This window comes from Lathyrus oleraceus, chromosome 2, assembly GCF_024323335.1.
Source record: "Lathyrus oleraceus cultivar Zhongwan6 chromosome 2, CAAS_Psat_ZW6_1.0, whole genome shotgun sequence".
Classification (NCBI taxonomy): domain Eukaryota; kingdom Viridiplantae; phylum Streptophyta; class Magnoliopsida; order Fabales; family Fabaceae; genus Lathyrus; species Lathyrus oleraceus.
This window is the reverse complement of record NC_066580.1, coordinates 72208105-72224569: the sequence shown is the minus strand read 5'-3', so window position 1 is coordinate 72224569 and position 16465 is coordinate 72208105.

Here is a 16465-nt window from a genome sequence, read left to right as displayed (position 1 = left end):
TGCACGACAGGAGGAACAGGTATAGGGACCGGGCTAGATGCCGGCATTTGAGCAAATGTAGGAGCTGGCAGATCAGGCATGAAGCCGGGAGGCATCCCCCAAGGAAAACCGGGAGGCATGGCATTAGGCTGATGGGCACTGACAGGCACCGATGAAGTAGCTATCTCAGATATAACGGTCCGCTGAACCGGAGTTGCTGGCTGAGGAGCAGGCTGATTCTGGGCAGCAAGAAGTTGCTCCATCAGAACGCCAAGTCTGGCGACTTCATCTCTCAAACTCTGGTTCTCTTGTTCCAATTGCTCCATAATCCTTGCAGAGTTGACTCGCGTATAATACCGGTGAGTCAGCTTGTCTTCAAAATAAATGAAGATCAACAGTTAGAACCGGAAGACCAGAAAAATGGGTACCTGTTTATGCAAGAATGATGCATGAAATGCTTGTGCACATGCTTTGATTTTCAAGGAACCCTTAGGGTATTGTTTGCAACATTTTGAATTTTAAACATTTTTGATTGCTCATGGAAAATATTTCATTCAAAATATTAAGACAAAGAAGCACAGCATTCTTTTAAATATTACAAAGAGAAAAGGTAAATAACATCCTATGGATCCCTATCAGCTCGGGATGCTGGAAGACGAGAAGTGTACAACTTCTTGATCTCTCTCTCATAGGCGGCCTCCATATCAGCTTTCTCCTTTGCAAGTTGATCATACTTCCTTTTCCAGAATTTGGAAGACTGAGGAAGCAGAGAAGTCCAAGTGTCATTCGGATCGTCGATCACTCGGTGCTCGAGAAATTCAATCATATCATCCTTCTCCTTGAGCTGCTGCAGCAATTCCTCTCTCTCGCGGATCCAGGCACGCGAAAGGTCTTCTTCTCTCAACTCCTCTACACGTTGGGTAGGGAGGGTTGAAGGCCCAGCCACATCCAACAGTGTAGGTCTCGGATGATCATACGGCATCAGGTAGGTAGCAGCCCTCTGTCTGACCCAAGAGGTGTACGGCTCCAAAGCAATGCAGTTCTTTGGACCCAATTCATTCCTACTCTTTATGCGAATATTGCGCCAAGCGCGGACAAATCTGGCTTTCAGGCCTTGGGGATCTTTACCCTCCTGAAAGAATACACCTTCTAACAGAATGTTATGGGGTTTATCCTTTAGGGGGAACCCAAGCTAACGACGTGCAAGCGTAGGGTTGTAGGTAATCCCACCACATGTACCAAGAAGAGGCACGTTGGGGAATTCACCACAAGAATTAATGATCTGGACGGTATCATACACGCGATCATACCAGGTGATATCATCATTGGTGAGAGACATGAGTCTCTGAGACCACCGTAGACATCCCTTGTTCTCCTTGAAAGCAACTGTCTGCGGCAAGTGCGAAATAAACCACTTGTACAGCAGGGGTAAACAGCAGACAATGACTCCTCCATTCTTCATATTCCTCAGATGCATGGAGACATACGCATCACCCAACAAGGTCGGAACTGGATTAAGGACTGAAAAAATCCTAATGGCGTTCATGTCGACGAACTTGTCGAAGTTGGGAAACAGCACCAATCCATAGATAAGCAAAACGAACAGAGCCTCAAAGGCATCCTCACTCATGGCCTTCCCATAGAAAATGGCTTGAGCAATAAGGAACTCGGAGGGAAAACCCTGAATTCCGCCTTTGATAGCTAGATTAGCTCTAATCAGATCTTCATCTATGTGCAACAGACTGGAAATCTCTCGAGCAGATGGAATGCTCTCTAGGCCACTGAACGGCACTTGATCCAGAATCGGAATCCCAATAAGGTGAGAGTATTCTTCCAAAGTCGGCAACAGCTGGAAGTCCGGAAATAAGAAGCAATGATAGAGCGGATCATAGAACTGAGCAAGAGTGCTCATTAATCCCTCATCCACCTGAGTAGTCAGCAACGGCAGAAGCTTTCCATAGCGAGCCTTGAAACCCAAGGGATCTAATACATACGATGTCAAATTCCTTAACTCTTTTACATCAGGCTGCTTGAAGCTGTACTTCTTTGTGTGCCTTTTCGGTCTTTCCATATCTGAAAATTTTGCAAATAACCTTTTAAGTTCCTTGAAAATTTTCTCTTTTGATGACATGAATGCGGATGAATGCGTGAATGCATGAATGCAACAAACACACTCAAGGATCAAGCAAAGCACACCAAACAAAGGTCGTGGGAAAGCTCTATGTATCCCTAATATCAATCATCCATTTTGGTGGATTTAGGTTTTCACCTTATCGACACCCAAGTTCCATTGATATTAACGGTACATGAACCGGTTCTAACATTCTTAATATCAACCAGCCGCTTTGGTGGATTTTAGGTTTTACACCTGATCCGGGATCCATTGATATTAACAATGCTTGAACGACTCAACCACGAATCACGGGTTTGTTGAGAGTCACGAGCATGGAGTCTCGGTTAAGAACCACCCAAAGGGAGTGTACTAGGGTTTAAACCTGCCAGACATGTTCTATCAGAGGTTCCCATAATCATCGTTCCATCTTTCGAATATTTTCGGAGGAACGAATACTCGTATTCCAAGAATATTCTCAAGAGAAACTCTTATGAGTGTAGTATCGCGTAACAATCGTATCAGAACTGACATCTGAACGACCTCCGCACTACGGTCCTAAAAATAGGCCAAGATGGGTTTGGTAAACTAAGGTCCTTGGCTTCTGCGGAACATGATTGAAAGAATAATGCCTAACCACAAATAACTTGTGTGACATTATTAGTTCAACATGACCTCCACCAAGTGAATGGACTCGCAAGTCAACTGGCTAAGGACTACTCCACACCAGTCAACAAGACTATGCCATTCTCCTATCCTAGAGAGCACTCGAGTTCGGGTACAGAACTCATCTCACAGATCACCAAAGCAAACAGCAAATGTATATCAAGCAATTCACACATTACAATCAATACATTCATCCCAAATTGTACAAAAATATGTCAGATAAAGAATAATAACATATATCACAACAAGGGTGAAAAGTAGGCAATACAACCAGAGATTCTGGGTTCGATCCCCAGCAGAGTCGCCACTTTTCTGTAGCGGTGTATTCGTCGCTATATGATCTATCGATTAAATCATAAGCTAGGAGATACGTTGAAATTTTCGAGTCGCCACCGCACTTTTATTTATCCAAAGGATTGGCTAAAAAGCGAACAAAAGCCTAAGAAGTTTTACACGTAGAAAACTAATAAAAAGATCAGAGAGTCTGGGTAAGGGGTAAATTACGCAATGGGAAGGTGTTAGGCACCCACTACGTCCTAGGTACTCCTAGGGAGCCCTTTTCACACTTGTTGTAAAAGATTGTTATTTGTTATGACATAAAGATTGTGCAAACATGATTGGGATGATGAGAAAAGAATATACATTTTTTATTATTATTGGGTTCGAACGGATGAACCCGTTGCCTACGTACCTTCCATCAAAGGTAAGGATCAGAACGCCGTAGTTCGGCTAAAAGATTTCCGAAAGTTGGTGGATTCAGTTTTAAACACAAGCACTGAGGCTTTTCATTATCAATGGGAGAACACTCGACCAAAAACAACATCCACCATGCGAGGATAGCTTCGACGTACTAGAGGGGTTAGCCCTGTTTGAAGTACGGAAGTCTTACTGTCAACTCACTAAGGATAGGCAAGATTTACATCAACCACAAAGATAATTGAAACCTATGGCTAATGCATGAAAAGATTAATGGACAAAGCCAAAACCAGTGAATGAGTGAAGTTAATTGATTGTGATTATGAAAATGAAGTCAAAGTATGATTAAGATTGATTCAAATAAGTATTATGAAATGGAGTTTTGAAGAAAGTCAAGGACTTGAGTCCAGGTTTTTAGTTAGAAAACATGAAGATGTTTGCACGACACTTATGTCAAATTTGGAAGGTAAAGTGTGAAAAAGTCTAGGACATAATGAATGATGAATGGATGAAGATGGATAGTAAAACTTCTTAGAAGGTTCACTTCTTGAAATCATATAGCAGATGATTCAAGTGTGTCCTTTGGAATAGCAATTAATAATAACAAACAAACAAAGCAAGCAAAAGCGGATATCGGATGCCAATCACTGGTCTTATACCAATCTCCTAAAACAAAATGGGATATCAGATGCCACTCAATGGACTTACACTAATCTCCACAGGCAAAGAAATAAAAAGCGGATACCGGATACCAATAGATGGATTTACACCAGTCTCCTAAAACAAAACAGGATATCAGATGCCACTCAATGGTCTTACACTAATCTCCTCAGAAGGAAAACAAAGATGAAACATGGAAGTCAACTGCCAATCTATCTGGACTTAGGTCAGCTTCACAGTATGCTCACAGGAAATCCAATGCCACATCACAGGGACTTACAATGGATCCTCACATACAAGAACAAAAGCAACAACATGATCACAGGAATGCAAATGCCAACTTACAGGGACTTATAATTGCAACCTCTCATACAAACAGATGAACAGACTATGATCACAGGAAAGCAGATGCCAACTTACAGGGACTTATAACTGCAACCTCACATACAAATCAAACAGATCAAATTATGATCACAGGATAACAGATGCCAACTTACAGGGACTTATAACTGTATCCTCACATACAAAACCAAACAGATCAAATTATGATCACAGGATAACAGATGCCAACTTACAGGGACTTACAACTGTATCCTCACATACAAACAGATAAACAGAAGATAAGATGAGTGGCCAAGATGATGGTCTTACAACTCACTTCCACATCATAGGAGCAAATGCCAAAGCAATGGACTTACAATTGTCCTCAATGGGCAAGCAACAATGATAGCGTCTCAAAACAAATGAGATGATCATGCACTAATGGCAATTGATGATGATGATAAATGCATAACATACAAGCAAGCAAGTGCATATGAAGCAATCAAACAATCACTGAATAACAAACAGCACACTCTATAGCCAAACAATGGGGGCTCACACAAGAGGGTTTGACTTTAAAAGTCCACTGTAATGGGTAAAGGTCGCTCTTAACCTTGCCATTGAGAGGCTAAGGTGAAGCAGATGAAAAGGAGATGAGGGGTGTGCCTCATTGCTTCTATCTCAAATCAGAGAGAGCATCAAAGAAAGTGTGGGAGTTCAGAAAGTGGGAACTCTCTCCACATTATTGACTCGATAGATCTTGGGTATTTATCTCATTGCTTCAACCATGTAATGGGAGCAGAGAGAGGACACACTGAATAGTGGGGGATAGATTGCTTATCCCTACCTTCCACCAATTGCCTTACTTGAAGGACTTTTCCTGCTTAGGACAAATATAAACAAACACAGGCATTGCCTCTTAAGGAGGACTTCAGACAGTTTGCCCGGTCAAATAACAGACCGGGTCTCCAGACTACATGAAGAAGAAGTAATTATACCTCAAAGCAAATGCTAAATAGCAAAGCAAGCAATCAAGTTCAAAGAACTTAGGCAACTAAAGTACCTGCAAAAGTCAAACCAATTATTAAACAGCTCAACAGTTAAAATCAAAAGAAATAAACCAAAAGTCAACCACAGAGGGACCAATTGTGCAAGGCACAAAGACTCAAACATATGAGTCACCTACAAAACAAAATGTTAGCACATGAAAAACAAACCAACTCAATCAAAATTGAAAGGTCTTTGGGGCATTGGTGCTCAACCTGAAACAGATGAACTCAACATAAGTCCAAAGGACCACTAGGGCTAGCCTAGGGTCAAAGATGAAAGAAAAAGTCAAGGCAGCAAGAAAAAGTCAACTCAAAGTCAAAGTCAACCAATTAGAAAACAATCACAATTGGGCCCACATTCAAATCATGCATCATTGTCATTTCATGGATATTTGAAGTCAAAACATGGCAAAGGAAAGCATACAAAAGTCAACAGAATGACTTGCATCAAAAGTCAACTCAAACAATTCCAAAAATTATGAAATAAATCACACTCAATCCTAACATCTAACATGGTATACATGCAAAATTTCATTGCATTTGGATGAGAGGAAGGCAGTCAAGTAAAATCATGAAATCAAACCAAATTCAAATAAGCATGGTGAAAGTCAACAAGTATGGGTCCAACTTCAAAAAATCATATCAATTTGAAAACAGAAGAGAAATGAATGAGATTAACATCAATGCAAAGCTTGAGATGTCTAGTTATCACATATGAAATTTCATGATCATACAATAAGATTTGAGAATTTCACAAAAGATTTGGCAAGGCATAGCACAAAAAGTCAACAAATGACCAAGTATGGAAGAAAATTCACAAATAAATGGAAAACAGCATGATTAATTCCAAGAAAATTCACACACAAACTAGACATGTGATAGATCATTCATGCAAAATTTGGGGCCATTTGGATGCAAGGAAGCATGTGAACAAAATTTGTGGAAATACATGATCATGGTATGACACCCAATGCAATACACAATTTCAAAAATTCATAACTCTCAATCCACCAATGATAAATGCACAAAGTCTATATGGAAATGAAGGTCAAGGAGTCTATTTTCACCACAAAAAAATCTCAAAGGCATTGGATATAACATGAATATTTCACAATTGAAATGGTGAGATGTATCAGTTATGCACATATGTTGGGAAAATAATTTCCCTAAAAAAATCCAGCCAATGGAAAAATCATTAAAATTCATAATTAAATACTAGACTCAATTGTGGACATCATGGAAAAAGAATCATAATTTTTGGATGAAAAATGAATTAGAAAATAATTGTTGAAGTTGGATGAAATAATGTAGCAAGCATGAACAAGAGCATGGCAAAAGGGGTCAAACAAAGTCAACAGGATGGCAATTTCGTAATACCGGGCGCCACTTAACCAAACTGCAGCGTTTTGGTCACGCTGAGGAAATGTTCCTATTGGCTATTAGCCAATGGAACAGTACATGCGCAAAGATTCAACAGCAAAAGCCAATCAAACAAATTCTGGGCATAACTCATGTATAAACCCTAGGGTTTCATGTAACAAACAGCACATTCATCATCCATGCATCATTTAAACCGTCAACACATGAACCAACATCATCAACCAATACTCGTGGCCATGAAATATCACTATTAAGCAACATTAATTAACAAACAAAACACACATAGACATGAGAATTCTGGGCATGGTATGGATTTAAACGGCAGCAGCATAACTTCATCATCATTCAACATCAATCATGCACGAACCAAACAAACAACATCAATAATCAACATGGCCACGTAACAACTATCATCATCTAACCTTAACCAACAACAAAACGTAATTACTCATGAGAAAAAAAAAAAAAACTGGGCAGGGTTATGTTATGAACAGGGCATCCTTCATGCATTCAAAAATTTCCAAAAGTCCAGAAACAGAAATTGAGCACCCTAATGGCTTCATTCAAGCATGGTGATGACTAAACCAAGCATAATTTTCAGTATAAAACACCATGGAATGAGATTCGAACCAAAATCATATGTGCATAAAACTTAAATCACAGATTTCTCACAATTTAATCAACCAAATCGTGTGGAACAAAGTGCATCTGCTTCAGCAAACTAAGACCTATACTAATCATGTGGTGGTTTGGCAAGAGAAGGCAATCGAAATTTTACCAATGATGAAGCAAGCTGATGATGCAGTGGTGTATTGGTAGTATTGTGCTGAAACAGATGGCTTTAATGCTCCACAATGATGGAATCTTGAGGTTGTTTGGCTCAATGGTGCATAGAGTTCTTCAAATCTTCCTTCACCATGGTTGATAGCTTGGAGATGCAGTGCCAAAGAAGGTGTTCCAGTTGATAAAGGATGGTTCAAAATGCCTCACAATGCAGTCCAAATGATGATGGATGCAAAGGTTCTTTGTGGTTTTTGGTGGTTTCTCCAAATCGAGTCAAAATGCAAGGTTGCAAGAGAGAAGGGAATGAGTTTTTTCTGTGTGTTTTCAAGTTGTGGCTAGGGTTAGAAAGAGCAGGAAATGTGTTTTTATATGTCTGTTTAGCAATGGTTAATCGAGTGCTAAGCTAGCTTAATTCAAAAATCAACAATTGCCATTTTTGCTAATTGCTCACAAGTGGAAAATGGAGGGTATAAGTTGGTCGAATGGGCCTGCCAACAGGCTGTACATGGCCTTTGCTTTTGCTGTTTGTAGTCTGTACTTGAGCTGCTAGCATGGTTTTGTTCTTATGAGTTCTTTTGCCAAAGTTTGCTAATTACACATATGGAAATGGAAGGTGCAAAGGGTTGGTCGAATGGGCCTTGAAAGGAGCAGAAAAAAGACATTCAATTTGCTGTTTTGTATGTACTTGTGAAATGCTAACCTTGTTTTTACTCTTTGAAGCCAATTGCACAAAATGACAACTTATGCAACTATGGTCAAAAATGTGGTAAAATAGTGGTATGATGATGGTTTTGGAATTGGAACATGTTTCAAATGTGATTCTAAACATTTCCCAATTGGCCAAATTAAGAAAAAGTCAAAGAAGCAAAAAGTCAAACTTGAGTCAAACTTTGAATTTTAAAGGAATAGGTCCAAAAATGCCATTTTGAATGGTGAGGTTTTGATGAATGAAATTTATATTTTTGGAAAGAGGATGAAAAATGTGGTTTGTAGGAAAAAACCCCACCAAATTTGGCCTTATGGTTTGAGAGATATGGCTTGTTGAAGTTCAAAAATTGGTGAAAATGATTTGATCATATCTTGACAACCACACATGGGATTTGGGTGTTCTTGGACTTTTTGAAAATGGGAGAACAAGATCTTCAACTTTCATGTTGGGCAAAAATTCATTTGAAGCTTGTATCATGATGTAAGTTTAAGATCAAGAAGTTTCCATTTTTGGCAGTTGAAATTACAGGTCCACTTTCTATTTCTGGAAAATTTTCTGATTGGCTTGATTTTCTTCCATGATGAGGCTTGACATGATAGATGAGGCTTATACAAGCATGAATGAGCTCCTTCAGATCAATTCTATCCATCAAATTTCTGATTAAATCAACAGTTGACCAAGTTTGACTTTTCTAGGGTTTTGAGTGACTGAACCACTTCTGATGATTTCCAAACCCTAATTCCTTGAGAACTTGACTTCAAATGATGTCTCAAGATATATGAACCTTTGATTAATGATCATGGTGCCCAAATTCTGCAAGAATGGCCACCATCCATTGCTTTGACTGATCAATGGCTGACCTTGACCTAATTGCTGATGATTTCTTCAACTGCAAGCAACAAGGTTAGACTGACAATATTTTTGTACTTTTTGAATGATAAACATATGAAAGGAAAAGATATACAAATGCAAAATATGCTTGGTGATCAAGAAACAAACCACAAGGCAACCAACCCACTAAGAGGGAAGCAAAGGCATGCATTGATCCTTGAGGTTATGATATGAATGATATGGGCCATGAGGGATCTTAGGGCCCAAAATTGGGGTCTTACAGTGATGATGGGAAATTCTTGATATTCATACATGGGATTAATATTCTTTTGAATGGCTAAGGAATTGGGATTTAAAATTGAATGTTAATGGTTTCTGGCTAAGGGATTAGGGGAAACTACTCTTGAGAATCATATTGAATCATTCTAACATAGATGTCATAAAATAAGGATTAAGTTTATTTCAGAGCAATTCATACACCCCGGACCTAGCATGCTTAACTTTACTGCGTTCAAAATTCTCTATTTTTCCTTTATATTTTACAGAGCAAATTTACTCTTCACTTACCAACCAAAGGTTCTTTTGTTTAATTGAATCATTACCAACACTGATAGTTCCTACGCAGTCCTCGAGATCGATACTCAGGATAATTCCTTTTCATTACTACATCGGTAAAAATAGTACACTTGCTATTTTCCCGATCAGTTGTGCAATGCACCGGCGACTTTCCAAAGATGCGTGCAAGCTATTTTTGCCGACCTTATCGAGAAAACAATGGAAGTCTTTATGGACGACTTCTCCGTATTTGGTGGTTCCTTTGGTCTATGGTTGGACAACTTGGAAACGGTTCTTGAAAGATGTGTGAAGACAAACCTTGTTCTTAATTGGGAGAAGTGCCACTTCATGGTGACCGAGGGGATTGTGCTTGGACATAAAGTCTCTTCAAGAGGGCTTGAAGTTGATCGTGCTAAAGTTGAAGTGATTGAAAAGTTACCTCCTCCGGTGAATTTGAAGGGAATCCGAAGCTTTTTGGGGCACGCCGGTTTCTATCGGCGCTTTATCAAAGACTTCTCAAAGGTAGCTGGGCCTTTGAGTAACTTGCTAGTTAAGGATCAGGTATTTCTTTTAACTGATGAGTGTTTACAAGCTTTTGAAATTTTAAAGGAAAATTTGGTTACCGCTCCAATTATAGTCACTCCAAATTGGAATTTAAATTTTGAGCTCATGTGTGATGCGAGCGACTATGCAATCGGAGCGGTATTACGCCAAAGAAAAGAGAAAAATTTTCATGCGATAGACTACGCAAGTAAAGTTCTTAATGAGGCTCAAGTTAACTATGCCACCACTGAAAAAGAATTACTTGCGATAGTGTATGCGCTTGAAAAGTTTAGGTCCTATCTTATTGGGTCCAAGGTCGTAGTGTATACCGACCACTCGGGGATAAAATATTTGCTCACCAAACCGGACTCGAAGCAAAGGCTCATCCGTTGGATCCTCTTGTTGCAAGAATTTGATGTTGAAATCAAAGACAAGAAAGGATCGGAAAATTTGGTGGCGGATCATTTATCTCGCTTAGTTAATGTGGAGGTTACCGCTTCCGAGAAGGAAGTCCGGGAAGAGTTCCCTGATGAAAAACTTTTCAAAATTCAAGTTAGGCCATGGTTTGCGGACTTTGCGAACCATAAGGCTAGTGGTTTGGTGCCTCCCGACCTAACTGCGAACCAAAAAAGGAAATTTCTCTCGGAGCTAAGTATTACGTGTGGGACGATCCATACTTGTTTAAATTGGGTGGTGATAACCTTTTAAGGAGGTGTGTCACTGGCGATGAAGCGCAAAGTATTCTTTGGCATTGTCACAACTCGCCTTACGGCGGACACTACAATGGGGTAAGAACGGCCACTAAAGTCATTCAGTCAGGATTTTATTGGCCTACTATTTTCAAAGACGCAAATGCCCATGCGCAAAGTTGTGATAGTTGCCAAAGAAGTGGTGGGATTGGTAAGAGAGACGAGATGCCTCTCCAAAATATCCAAGAGGTTGAAGTATTCGATTGTTGGGGTATCGACTTTGTTGGACCATTCCCACCCTCATATGGTAATGAATATATGCTTGTGGCGGTTGACTATGTTTCTAAGTGGGTTGAGGCGATTGCCTCACCTCGGGCGGATGCTAAAACGGTAATCAAATTTTTGAAGAAAAACATCTTTTCCCGTTTTGGAACCCCCCGTGTGTTGATTAGTGATGGAGGGTCACACTTTTGTAATGCACCGTTAGAAAGCGTTTTGAAACATTACGGTGTATCACATAGAGTGGCGACTCCGTATCACCCATAAGCAAACGGTCAAGCCGAAGTCTCTAATCGTGAGATTAAGCGAATTCTTGAAAAAACCGTGTCAAATTCTAAAAAAGAGTGGTCACAAAAGTTGGATGAAGCTTTATGGGCATACCGTACCGCTTTCAAAGCTCCAATTGGGCTAACTCCTTTTCAATTGGTATTTGGTAAAACTTGCCATTTGTCGGTCGAATTGGAGCACAAAGCTTTGTGGGCTCTGAAATTATTAAACTTTGATAAGGATTTGGCCGGTGAAAAAAGAAAAGTGCAATTGCTTGAGTTGGAAGAAATGCGCAATGCCGCATATCACTCGAGTTGGTTGTACAAAGAAAAGGTGAAAAAGTATCATGACAGTTGGTCCTTTTGTTCAATTCCAGGTTGAAGCTATTCCCGGAAAATTGAAATCTAAATGGTCCGGGCCATTTCTTGTTAAAGAGGTCAAAGAATATGGAGCTGTTGTCATTGAGGACTTGGAGAAGAAGGATAGTTGGACGGTTAACGGCCAACGTTTGAAGACTTATCTTGGCGGTCATGTGGATCGCGAGAAATGTGCAATCTGCTTGGATGCTCTTCTTTGAGCATCTCGAACTGTCGAGCTTATCTGACGTTAAACAAGCGCTTGTTGGGAGGCACCCCAACATTGTAAGTATTTACAGCTTTCTGTTGTGTGGTATTGGTGTTCAAATTGATGGAAACTTGCTGAAATGTGTTGTGCATGCTGTTTTGAAAAAAAACAAAATACTGTCATGATCGCTAGCTGCTCGCTAGGTGAAGCAGTAGCGAGCTGATTCGCCAGCTGCTCGGTAGGCGAAGCAGTAGCGAGCACTGAGTGACAGAGCTTTATTTAATTTTCAGAAGGCCACTCATTTGGGCCCAAAACCATTTTAAATTGTTTTAGTCTGAACCTCACGAACTCACAACTACTCTCTCACTTTCCATCTCACACAAACCCTAACTGTTACATTGCAAACCCTAACCACTGTTGCATTTCAAATTCAATCGATCTCTCCAATCAGGTTTGTCCTATCTCCATTACTTTATGCTTTCAAGTTGTAAATTCTGAAGTAAGAGACATTAAGGGTGAATTTGGGAGAGTGGGTATCATTAGGTTTTGCATGAATGTTTAGGTTTGCATGAATGTTTAGAACGATGCCTTGCATGATAAATCACTTTGTTTCTGAAATGGGTACCATTAGTCTTAGGGTTTTCTGAATTGGGATTGTTATCAATGGAGAACTCAGAATCCCGTAACATTCGCTAGCATCTTCGCTAGGAGAAACAGTGGCGAGCATTCGCTGCCACTTCGCTAAGCGAACCCGTAGTGAATCTTCGTTGGGTCCTCGCTAAGCGAAGCAGTAGCGACCATGACAGCAGTTGGTTTTTCTGTTTTGTTCTCTAATCTGTTTTGTGGTTGTGTGTTGTTTCTTTTCTATGATTTTACAGATGGCATCCAGGTCAAGCTCTGCGAAAAAGAGAAAGGTCGGGAGCACTTCCCGCACTGTGCCAATTCAATTTGACACAGATAAGTTCGTTGGGCCAAAGCAAGCCGCACCATATGTGGCTTTGGAAAAAGGAAGATTTTACCTGAAAAGAGGTTTGTGATCAACGAACAAGGCGAGTATAGGACTTTTGCAGGGTTGATTCATAGCAAGAAATGGGACCGGTTGATCTCTCCACTTGAAAGCTATGACATCGAGATAGTGCATGAGTTCTATGCTAACGCACTGCCTAATGACGACGAACCTTTCACTTGGACGACAAGAGTGTCAGGATGTCAGGTTGCTTTTGATAGAGATGCTATCAACCGTGTGCTGGGTGAACCGCTCCATCTGGGAGCTAATGAGAGGGACACATACCACATGGATCTGAGGCTTCACAGGGATACTGATTCTATTTCTGCCGCCCTGCTGTTTGAGGGGAAGTCAGTTGAGGTGAACCCATCTGGGGTTCCTATGAGGTACCATAGGGAGGATATGATTCCCTTGGCTCAGCTGATCCTAATGCTGGTTCTGACCAATATTAAACCCAAGTCCCACACGTCGACCGTGCCGATCCCAGTGGCACACTTGGTCCACTGCATTCTCACTAATATTCATATCGATGTGGCGAGAATCATTGCTATTGAGATGAAGTCCGTGGTTGAGAGAGGGCTGAAGTCGGGGGCACGAGTTAACTGCCCCCTTGCTTTTCCTTGTCTCATCATGGCTTTGTGCCAACAGTCGAGGGTGAAGCTACCCTCCAGCAGCCAAGTGAGGATTCCATCTGCTATCAATGATAGATATGTGGCTAAGTATTGTAAGCCAAAGAACTTCAGGAGTAGTACAGGTGCTGGTGATACCGGGGCTTCTGATGATCCTGGTACTTTTGCTCAGGGATTTGATCCTTTCCAGCAGGTTGTCTGCAATTATAATTGGGATTGGATGGCGGCGACTCAGCGCGCCATGATTGATATTCACGATTCTATGCAGTTGTTACAGTTGCAGGTACATGACCCTTCTGGAGAGCATCCTCTGATGACGCGTGAGCAGTTCCTGCAACACGCTGGCTGGCTTGAGGACAGGCCTGTTTTCGGAGAAGGGGCGTGTGCGGGTGCTTCTGGTTCTGGTGGTGCTGAGGCTGATGATGATGATGATGATAGTGATGATGGTTCCGGTTCTGAGGCCGGTAGTGAAGAGGGTTCTGAGTCCTATGAGGACTAAGTTTTTATTTTATTTTTTATGTTATGTTTTATTTTCTTTCATTTTCAGATATTTTGTAGTTGGTTATGTACTTTTTGGGGTGTTTTGTCCCCCACACACATTTTTAACATTTTGAAGTGATAGTTATTGCTTATGTTTTAAATTATTGTGTTTAGTTTGAATTTCTTTTGTTTAATAAAATTTGGGTTGTTGAGGGTCAAACCTTCTAGATTGGTTGCTCCTCAAAGAAGTATCCAATGAAGGTGCATCCGAGCTTGGATGGCGATGATAAAAATAAACAAGCGAATAATGCTAAGGTACATGGTTACCTCCAGTTAGAATTTTAGAATGCATTAAGAACTTTACTCTTTTTGTAATTGAATATTGTTCTTTTTGCAACATAATTGAATGAATGATTCACCTAAGACTTAGAACCACAAATTGTGAGGAAACCTCCATTGTACACTAAAATGCTGGATTCTAATAAACTGTGTCGATTCATTTGATTCATGCTTTGTCTTTTATTATTGTGAATTTGTGGAAGCAATTAGAAATGATCAAGGCGCTTGTTTTCTTTCGAGCACAACCAGTTCCAAATATAACTTACCCGTGAGCAGAGAGTATTCGTGAACCCCTTTGAGCTTAAACAGTTGAATCTCTGCTTGAAATAAGGCGAGATGTCAAAGTCTTTTTTCTTGAAACCCTGAAATTTTTGATAATTGTTCTTTTGCCGAAAAAAGTCAAGAGCATTCACTTGGGGTGAGTAAAAGATAAGTTGGGGAGAACGAAAATGAGAATCGGTAGGTGCCACAACTCTTGAATAACCGAGCAAGCATTGAAAAAAAATAGAAAAGAGAAACATCTGTTTTGTGAATACGATGTGAAAAAAATAAAGAAAATGAAAATGAATGCTTGCTTGGAAGAAAAATAGTGAAAAACAAAAATTGAGTTGTGAAATAAGAGTTGTGAAGGTTTCAAATGAGAAATAAGTGGAACGAAGTTGAGATGTGTAAATAGCTTGTACAATGAATGTCTCTTTTGCGTCGGCAAGTTCATTTTCAATGGCCTTAGATATGACACTTGTTTGTAAACCTAACCAAGCTACAACCGGAAAAGACCTTAGTGATCTTCGTGCTTCCGCATTTTTATTTATAATTGTTAGACATTATATGAATTGAAGTGACTTGTGCATTGTTTGTTGGAGAGTGAAATTGTCCCCGCGGTTGCAAACGCGTAATTTCTTCAATCCTTATTCGAAGAGGAGAGATAGGGTGTTTCATTCAGGATAACATTATTGTGGATTGATACATATTTTGCATTGCTATAAGGCTTGAGTTCTTGTGTATTGTGTTATTCTAACCACTGGGAACTTGTGTCTAGTTGATTCTCTTGTGTTTGAGCCGTTTTATCCGATTTCGGAGAAATCTTTTTCTTTAAGCAAATCCTCTTGTCCTTCAAGAGGCATACTTTGCTTGAGGGCAAGCAAGAATCTAGTTGGGGAGAGTTGTTAGATGCCAAAGTGTGTTTATTTGAGCTATCAAATGTGGGCATCTTTCACTCCTTTTTGTCGAAAAAGTGTTCGAAACAGCCTTTGCTTTTGTTGATTTGCAATACAATGTGAAATGATCTTGGTACCTTTAATTTGTGTGTTATTGTGCAGGAATTAGGCATGAAAGAGTAGAAAACTAAGGCACAAGAAACATGGCAAAGGAACCAAGAAAGAAAGCATACATCAGCAAGCTCGCTAGGCGAGTAAGGTGGCGAGGTGCTCACTAGGCGAGCCCCCAGCGAGCTGCCAGCGAACATTCCCAGAATTTTACAGTAGCAAAATGATCAAAACTCGCTGTGGCGAGGGAAGTAGCGAACACTTCTAGTGGAAAAATCATCAACATTCGCTAGGCGAACATCCAGCGAGCTCCCAACGAGCAATTCCAGTAGCAAAACCATCAAGACTCGCTGGAGCGAAGGAGGAAGCGTGGGCTTCGCCTAGCGAAGGATTCTTCGCCTAGAGAACATATGAAAACTGGACTTGGATGATTCTTCTGGACGCAGGCTCTTCTGGTGGCCTATTTTGGGGCTCGCTAGGCGAACCATTCTGCTCGCCTAGCGAGCATGACAGCTCAGTAACCAGTACTATAAGTAGCAGGGGCTACTTTTTGTAAAATCTCTTTTTATCTTAGATCTTTTCATTTTTTCTTGGGATCATACTTTTGTACTTGTTTGGAGCTTAGAAACCCATTTTCTCATATTTCTTCTTCTCTTGATAATATT